This window comes from Penaeus vannamei, chromosome 8 (assembly GCF_042767895.1).
Source record: "Penaeus vannamei isolate JL-2024 chromosome 8, ASM4276789v1, whole genome shotgun sequence".
NCBI classification, from domain to species: Eukaryota; Metazoa; Arthropoda; class Malacostraca; order Decapoda; family Penaeidae; genus Penaeus; species Penaeus vannamei.
The window spans coordinates 15,540,410-15,550,409 of NC_091556.1; the positions used below are offsets into that span (position 1 = coordinate 15,540,410).

General features: G+C 47.4%; 1 protein-coding gene across 4 annotated transcripts in view; it reads left to right on the plus strand.

The window, feature by feature from the left end:
• Eip75B (Ecdysone-induced protein 75B) overlaps nt 1–10,000 on the plus strand; it is a 243,126-nt gene that overhangs the window by 174,741 nt on the left and 58,385 nt on the right. The window lies entirely within an intron of this gene.

Here is a 10,000-nt window from a genome sequence, read left to right on the forward strand (position 1 = left end):
GTAGGGAGGGAGAGAGAGAGAGAGAGAGAGAGAGAGAGAGAGAGAGAGAGAGAGAGGGAGAGGGAGAGGGAGAGGGAGAGGGAGGGAGGGAGGGAGAGGAAGAGGAAGAGGGAGAGGGAGAGGGAGAGGGAGAGGGAGAGGGAGAGGGAGGGAGAGAGAGAAAATGAGAATGAGAGAGAGGGAGAGAGAGAAAATGAGAATGAGAGAAAGAGAGAGAATGAGAAAAAAGATTGAGAGAAATGAGTGAGAAGAGAGAGTGAGAGACATCGAAGAAAATGAGAGAAATAAAATAGAGAGAGAGAGAGATGTGAGAAAGAGAGAAAATGAGAGTGAGAGAAAGAGAGAGAATGAGAAAAATGATTGAGAGAAATGAGTGAAAAAGAGAGTGAGAGACATGGAAGAAAATGAGAAAATGAAATAGAGAGAGAGAGAGAGAGAGAGAGAGAGAGAGAGAGAGAGAGAGAGAGAGAGAGAGAGAGAGAGAGAGAGAGAGAGAGTGAGTGAGTGAGTGAGTGAGTGAGAGTGAGAGTGTGTGTGTGTGAGTTGATGGCGTGAAAAAGGATGGGCGTCACGTGGCCACAGAACACCACGTGACTCCAGAGGGTTCCAGAGAATGACGTCACAGGTTCCCCTCTCTTTATCCCCTCGATCGTTTCCTGGACGATCTCTCGCGGGGCTCTGGCCGTGACGTCACTCCTCTTTTTCCCCTCTCCCGCTCTCGACCTCTCGCTCGACCCTTCCCGATACTCTTCTCGCTCCACGTCGAAGCTGGGATGCAATGTTATGATGCCATTAACCTCAGGGTCAGTTGCTCCGTCAACAAATGCTCACGACTCCACGAATTCAACCTTTCTTTACCTTTACTCTTGAATTTCAATCTGTCAGTGTAACCTCATACCCTGGCGTGTATGTGGGTGCATCTTTCTATATATGCATGTATGCGTACATATATGTGTATGTATATGCATATATATATATATGTATGTATATATATAGTTTACATATACGCGTATGTATGTATCAAACACATACAATACAAAATTTAATCGCACACAAAATGAATTCATGGTTGCTTTGCGCATTTTATATGAACGTTAAAATTCCCTTCCCTTTTTCTGTATTTTTTTCACAAAATCACGAACGATGCCTCTATTTAGGGCATGAAGGTACGTTACATTCTTTTCACTACTCTCACATTAGGCGTTGGGCGAGGTCACGTTCTAAGACGGATGGCCTGGAGTCACGTGCCTCTTGGGGTGGCTTGCCAGGTCTGCCGAGGGAACCCTACAAGGGCTGTACTTGAGGTTAAGTAGATCGATACAAGGAAAAGCTTGCTAACGTTTCGCGCGTGCTCTCCCCAGCGCCGCTCGTAGCCCACGAGACCACGAATCACAGAAAACGGAGGGAGAAAATGGGACCGGCGCTATGGTAGGCTCAACTATAGTATTCCTCGCGGGAATTATTATCGGTTTTATTTTCTGATTTTTTTTTTGCCAATTAAACTGTTTATCCATCGTCCATTCAGAAACAGGCTTTACCTTACAGTTTCAAAGAGCGTATTTCTCTTACATTCAAACATGAATATATATATTTATATACACGCACATGCAGACAGACACATTCACATGTACATACACACGGACAGACATATATGAACACAGTGTAAATATATATTTATAAATATATATTCACACAGGATATGTGTCTGTCTATCTGTCTATCTCTTTATCTATTTATTAGTTCGTCTTTGTATGATGTATGTATGCATGTATGTGCATTTTGTGCAGCATGCACTTAAAAATTACCAAAGCCTGTTTGCATTCCAAATATTTAGAAAGTTGTATTTCCTCGTTGGAAGTGAACCTGATATCCTGCGCCCAATGACTGACTGCGGCCTGTCGAGTGGCGCGGCGGCCGTCCGAGATGTTCCACGCGAGATCGGCCCGTATGGCGGTCGCAGTGGCCGAATCTTCCATATAGCATGTTGCTCCTAGTGTGTTCACCCCTCGCGTGGCCTCTCCTGTGTTCCCACCCTCCTTGCGAGGGAACACCACCTGCAACTGCAGCCCCACCTCCATACACACGCTGGCTTGGCCTTGAGCTCAACGGCAGCTGCAGTGTGTGCAGGTTCGGGCTCAGAATGTTTCATTCCTTGGTTGCGCTTTGGGTTTTTGGATGCTACTAACAGCAGGCCAGATACACCATTTAGGTTATTTAGATGAGAAGACCCATTATTATTTATCATGTTTTCTCATTAATTAATCAAATGTTGTTACACAGTTTGACGATTTCGGAACACGGGACAAGAGGCAATGCATGTTTGTCCCACATCGCAGAATGTGTATTTGGAAATGCTTTTGGACGGTGCCTCGCACATGTATTGAGTCATTGTCTTGTTATGGAAGCAGGTTCCGAACACTTTCCTTGCGGTGGCCTATCCTTGGACACTTTCATTTAACCTACCTAAACCTGTTGCGGTTAACTTCGAATGCATATGTTTATCTCAGTTTGATAAGTCGGGAATCGCGTAATATATTTCAAACCATAAGAGAATCTTTGGGCAGATTACACCGAGTCTCAAGACAAGCTTCACTGAATCGAACACAAGTTTGGTTCAGTGACCCGGAGGCTTGGTTGGGGTTTGCGCCGAAAGATGGCGTTGGCGGAGACGCTGCACTACTGACTAATGTGTTATTACACTTTCATGCGTAAAAAGATAACGAGAAAAAGTGACTCGGAATAATAGTTTGGCTTAAGTAAACGTCATATTTTGGGAATTCAAGCGCTTTATCAGACACATGAAATGCGGCTGGTATTTCTTGGCAGCAATTTAAGATTTGTTACATTAAAGAAATGTTTTCATAGACAAAAATGCGTAAAATGGATGCAGATCTGTTTTATCGCTTTCATGTCGATTTCGGCAACCGCATGCAAAAAGAACAAGGAATTCTTGCACTGCATAGAGGATGCACGTGCAGTCGCTCGTAAACTATGCTATGAGACGCAGCGATAATAGTAGTTACTTGTTAAACCGAGCGAGAGACTAGCATTGCAGAACCACGATACCGTCGCCACACTGCGCTTGCTTCCGCGGGGCACCGACCGAGGCCATCTTGAGGCCGACCTCTGAAACTTGCACTGAAAATAGCACGGCAATCTGAGATACACGAGCGAGGGCGGGCCATAACCTTGGTGGCTGACCAAGGGAGGCGGAGGGGCGGTGTGGATGGACGAAATGAGAGGAGGAAGAGCAGTTGGAAGAGGGGTGGGGTAGGGGGGGGGGCTCCACCATATTGCGTAAGAGTAGAGGAGCGGCCATCAACTCCTTTGCGTTTCCTTGCCGGGTTCGCTGTCCTTAATCCGGGTCACTCGAACAGGGTCACTATAAGGGCACCCATGTCAAAAGGCAAAACCCTCTCTGTCTTCCTAAGTCTGTGAGGCTGGAGTGGAAGGGCCCAAGAGGCAAGGAGAAGGAGGAGGAGGAGGAGGAGAAGGTAGACGACCCCTAAATTCTTCTTGCATTTTTCTGGGGTCGTATCTGCGTCGTGACCTCTGACAAAGGGGCCTTCGGTCGCTCGGTGGGAATCAACACCAGCACGACTTTCAGCAGAGGGGGAAATGGATCACATACACGCGCACTTCAGAGTAAAAAGGGCTTGATTTTGTTTGCTTTAGCGTTTCAATAAAACACGTCACCGAGCGTACTCTTTTAATTGCATCCAACTCGCGTGCTGAATGTTTACCTTCGTGTACTGCCGGTTATCGATTTCCTAGTTTCCACTAAGTTGTTTACGGCCACGTCATTCTCTGTTTCGTACACACGCGGCCGTGAGTGGATTCAGAGAATCATAAATTGATGTTGTCATACTGTAAATGGCGTAGTTGTGCCAGCGCATAAGGTCCTTTGTCGATAAGTAAAATAGATTGAAAAGGGAAAATTTAGCAGTTCTTGCAGTGTTGAAGATTTAAAATCGCTGTTTGCCTGCATGGATTTTTAGACCAGTAAAGGCGTTTACTTTCTTAAATTGCTCATTATGCATGTGACTCAGCGGCGGCTAAACAGAAGCGACTTTGTCTGAGAAGTGCGTGCCGCGAATTGACCCTTTCCCCCCGTCGGCAACCATTCGATTCCTGTAACCCTCTCTCTGCCTGCTCTCCCACGTGTGTGTTCCCAAGCTCTGCCGGCTATTAACACTTTCCCCTCGCTTCGGCCTCTCTTCGAGCGAGGGGAAAGGACCCGGCAAGGTGACTCGTCATCCCTAATACCTCGGCTTCTCCTCAGTCACGCCGCGGGGTCATGACCTAGCCATCGACCCAGACCTTGAGGCCGGGGGAGGGGAAGGCCACGGTGTAACATGAGGGGAATGGGACGCACATTGGGGCGTGCATTGGTCGGCTGTGTGGCCGGGAAGGGGCGCCGTGTGTACAGGAGTCGTCCTCGTGTACCGTCATAATATTTGCATTTTTTTTAGGGGGAGAAAGCTCTTTCGTTTGGGTTCGCGGGGAGGGCGCGTGTTTGGCTATGCATTACCAAAATATATGCTCGAGGAGTGATCAATACCCTTGTGTGAGGGAAGAGCCTTAAGCCTACCTATTTTTAGGCCTATCCATCCTCCCCTCACACCAATAATTGCTCCGTCCTTTCCCTTTTTTTCCCTCTTTCTCTCTCCTTTTTTGATGTGTGGTTTTCTTCCCCTTGGCGCCGTACCCTCAGACTATCCGTTCGATAATTACCGGGCCGTTGAACCTGGACGGAGCAGCGCAGTGCAAATATTCACGCCTTCCTCTCTCTGCTTGAGGGTCAAGATCTTTGCTGATGGTCGTGCTCGGTCGCCACCACGCGGAGGCTGCACTGGCGAGGGGAAAGAGGAGATCGTGTCTTCCATGTTTGCCTTCGCCGCCTTTGTGCTGCGCTTTTCCTCGGCTTTGTTCTTGCTTCTGCCGCCCTCGCTCCGTCTGTTCTCGCGGTACTCGAGGAAAAGATCGTTGAACGCGGGTTCAGAGACCGTTAAGTGCCGTTCCCTTCCGCGTGTTGCAGTTGTTGATAAACCTTCGTGCATTCGTAAAGCAGCAGACATCGAACTAACACCTGGGACTCTAACCAGATGCGATCGACCTCGGGATACATAGAGGGAGGCGCCGAGGCAGGGTGAATGGCTGGAGGGAAAGGACTGGGTACGAAAGGAACCGATTCCCCCGAGGGCCTTTGTCAGCGAACTACGGCTCCCCAAGAGTCACATGAGTTGCATCCTGCTCACGCGCCTCGTGAATCGAAAGTACTCTAGGACGCTCGGAAGCACCGCGCTCGCCCGCCCGTCCTCCGCGTGCGACCAAAACACGCGCCCCCCCCCCCTCGCCCCTTCGTGTGTTGTTGTAAGTAATGGCGTGGTGATGCCTCGGCGGCGGAGGGGAGCAGAGCGGCGTTTGTTGCTAGGTACGGCGTGTGGGTTGACTCATGCCAGCGTCACCTCGTGGGTCGGAGGTGAGCTTGAGAGCACTGAACCTGCCTTGCGCAACGCATCTGCAGCACCTGTCTCTGTTCGGACAACTTTGAATCATTACTCTCGATATACAAAAAAAAAAAAAAAAAGAACTGGGAAACAATATCTCGTTAACTTCTCGCTTATCCGGAAGAATAAATCGAAAATATCGGTGAGTTACACAGAAAGAAAAACAGCGGCTGGTTATTAATAGTAACACATCAGTAACATGTGCTTGTGACGTCCCCCTCCCCAACTGGGAAACGAAACATCTGTTCGCTTATTATCTCTATACATGTGTCTGTCTGTTTTTGAACCGGATCTAACCTCTCTTCGTGTCATGCCTGGGTCGCCGAGAACACATGATTCATCAGCTGTGTTACTCATGTGTAATTCATAAACTAGTCGCAACCGACTTTTTTTTTAGACACACACACACACACACACACACACACACACACACACACACACACACACACACACACACACACACACACACACACACACACACACACACACACACACACACATATCTATGTCGTGCGTGTGTGTATGTGCGTGTGTGGATGTGTATGGCCACCCTAACCTTCACGATAAGTCCTTGGAATCGAGTCAAGGCCTACGACACCTTGATGCCACGTGGCACCTCTCCTCCAAGGCACCTCATGTCCCAAATTAAGCCTCATTTATTCATTTCTTCACTTATTTCCCTTCATATCGATTTATTTATCTATCTCTCATCATTTTGGATTGCGAAAGAGCTTGGGTATATTTATCTATGGCTTTGGGTGTTGAGTAACACGGGCGAGCCAATATTTCGTAATAGATATGACATTATCGTTGTTGTTGTGTGAGTAAAGTAACCCTGTGGGAGAAATGGAGGTAAGTAGAGTTATGGGAAATAGTGGAAAAGGAATTGGGATGAAGAGAATATAATGATAATAATGATCATCATCATCATCATCATCATCATAATAATGATAATGATAATAATAATAACAGTAATAACAACAACAATGATAATAACAATAATAACAACAACAACAACAATAGCAACGACAGCAAAAACAACAATAATAATGATTAATAGCACACACACACACACTCACACTCACACACTCATACTCACACTCACACTCACACTCACACTCACACTCACACTCACACTCACACTCACACTCACACACACACACACACACACACACACACACACACACACACACACACACACACACACACACACACACACACACACACACACACACACACACACACACACACACACACACTCACTCACTCACTCACTCACTCACACACTCACTCACGCATATATATATATATATATATATATATATATATATATATATATATATATATATATATATATATATATATATATATATATATATATATATATATATAAGTGTCTTTGCGTGCTTTAGACAATTTCTATATTTTGTACCTAAGCTATTCTGTGTATATTTACTTCACGCCGCTTTCGTTACGAAAGACGTTGGCTTTGTTTAACAACAGACGCTAAAAATACAACCGAGCTGAATTAAAGAGCGCCGTTGGCAGCTGCCCGCAAAGAGGTCAGGCAGGTGGATTCAGGACTGGTTACGAGTCAAGGTAAATCTCGTGGCATCCAGGGGTCACACAGTTGGCACTGAGAGGGGGTAGACGAGCGGCACTCTCAGGTAAGTTGCGATGGCACTGCGAGACCGAGCGAGTGGCCTTGTGAGAGGTTAGTCAGGTAGGTCTTTCTTGGCACTGGTGGTCTCGGCCGGGCAAGGTCATGTGGCACTCAGCGAGGAATGTTTTGATGCTCTTGGTGAGATCCGCGGAGGGCAACCGCGTGAGGTGCGGTTTTGCTTTTTTGCGCTGAAGGTCACCTGTTCTTTGATATATTCCTTGCGGTTTTTTATATCTATTTTCCTCAACTATGAAGCTATTTTTTTTGGCTGCTGTTTATCCTTTCACGTCACGTAGCGAGAATGTGACCAGAGTAAATAAACAGAAAATGGACAGCGGGAAGCACCTAAGAAAAACAAAAGGTTCTCGTCCCCAGTCGGTCATGAGCGCGGGTCGTCCCCAGCAGGTATGCGATGCTGTAGACGGCCGTCGCTCGCCCAGCCTTAGCACTAACCATCTTCAGCATGACCCAGTGCTCGCATGCTGTCATTATATCTCATTATACACGCCGTCATTTACGTCTTATCACACGCGCACGCATATACGTTAGGTTTCAGATAAGGCCTTGAATTATATTTATCTTTGATGAGATATGGTAATTTCTTCATCTGTTAGGAAAAGTTAAATCTTTGAATAACCATATAACTAGCAAAATGTTCCCTCCACATAACTTTTAAAATGTGTTCTTTGGTGTTTCACTCAGATCAAACCAAGGTAAAGTTTGCAAACCAAGGTAAAGTTCGGAGCCTTACTGGTAACCGCGTCACAGTCAGATATTTTGCCGTGAGGAAATCCCTGTCCCAGATGCTGCTGTGACATCGCCGTCCCCTCCATTGCCAGCTGCAGCACGTGGCACTGTTCCCAGCGTGCCAAACATTACCCGCTCATCGGCCTTTAACACCATAATAACACCCTGGGCTCGTTCATGTCATTTCATACTTGATGCCTAATTCCGGGCGGGTTTATGCTGCCGTGACGTCCCGAGGCAAGCAAGCCGACGGAGACGAAGCGGCGAACGTGCCAACCGTTGTCACCTTGACGATCGCTCAGATTGGAACTTCGGTGCCAAGGCCACTGACCGCCCCAGCTCGACCCAAGGACAAGGACTCGGCGGCACGAAGGTCGATATCACAATCCCTACCTGAAAGGAGGACACGCCGCCCATCATCTCATGCCACGGGCGGCCTCTTATCACTTTAATTATGTGCATTACCTTCCCGTTCGGCGCCGCTGCCATAGCCGCCGAGGAGCCTCCGCCCCGAGAGACAAGGGCAGCTCAGCCGCCTTGGCCACCTACCAGTTTTCTGGCATTATTTATAGGTCAGTGTTTGTGTAGGTCTGTAGGATCAAGGGAAAGGGCAGGGGAGGGGGGCACGGGGCGTGTTAAGGGCAAGGGGTTCACAGACCTTGGATACCCATTCTTGTGATAAGTTCAGAAGTGTGGATGTTGTTGCAGGTTCACGTATAAGGCTCATTCACGTTTATGCGCTTCGTTTTCCTTTAGCTGTGTGTTGTTGCTGTACTCGTGGGTATTTTAATTACCTTTGTGCTTTTGAGTTGCAGTATATTGATCAGGCAAATGATATACATACTGTTAGTGATTTTGTTCTCAGATCCTGTAGCGCGCAGTAATGCATGGGTGCAATTCAAGTATACTGCAAGCAGACTGACAGACAACACACAGAAGCAAACACACACACACACACACACACACACACACACACACACACACACACACACACACACACACACACACACACACACACACACACACACACACACACACACACACACACAAACACACAAACAAACAAACACACACACAGAGACGTAAACACCGACGCACACAAACAAACCATTAAACAAACGTCCAACACACACACACACACTACGTATTCACACACGCACATACTCCTACACATACACTCACATCAAACGCGCTCCGAATGCCAGTGATCTTGTGCGCGTCAGATTGAGTGCGATGCTTACGAAACGAATGAAGATTAACTCCAAATGAAGGCGGCGGAGGATGGATGAGAGCAGCATCGACAGCTCAACGCGTCTTCACGGTCACAGCCAGGCGGGTGACGTCAGCACCTTTACTTCAGGGTCACATAGCAGAGAGTGACGCGATCACCTATACTTCAGGGTCGCGGTGTGGTTGGCGTGGGGGTCCGCGTGTAGAGGCGTGTAGCGTAAATGTTCCAAGGCGGTTTCGAGGTAATTGTGCTGAAGGAGAAGAGAAGTATGTTAACCTGAAGGTCAACCGTCCTTCGACTTTGGGGTAAGGGCAGGGTGGGGGAAGGGGGAGAGGGAAGGGGGGAGAAGGGAGGGGGGGAGAAGGGGGGGGGTCAGGGTTTCGGATGGGCCTGCGGTTGAATACACGCTTCGATGCTCTCGCTGTTCCCTGATTATCTCGAAGCATGAGCTCGCTCTTGAGACGAGGGGCTCCGTAAGACTCTCGGCGGATATTTTTAGAGCTGGATGTTTATCTTATCGTAATACGAAGCATATTTACGAGATTGAAAGGTAACTTATTATTTTTCGCCTTTCGAATTACGGGAGTGACAAATAACTAAGATATTTCTGACCGAATGCTTTCAAGAAATGGGTGTGTGGCTGAGCACAGACACTGTCAAAACATACCGTAAAAGATCTTTGTATTACGTGTCTACACAACGCTAAGGTCAAGGTTTTGGTTATGAATTGTAAGAAAAAAAAGTAAAAGTAAGAACGTCGCCCCAACATTCAAAGTCGGTAAGGATCAAAACATGTCCATCTTCCACACAAACTTCGCCTAAGCCTCCTCTGCGCGTTTGCAAGATGTT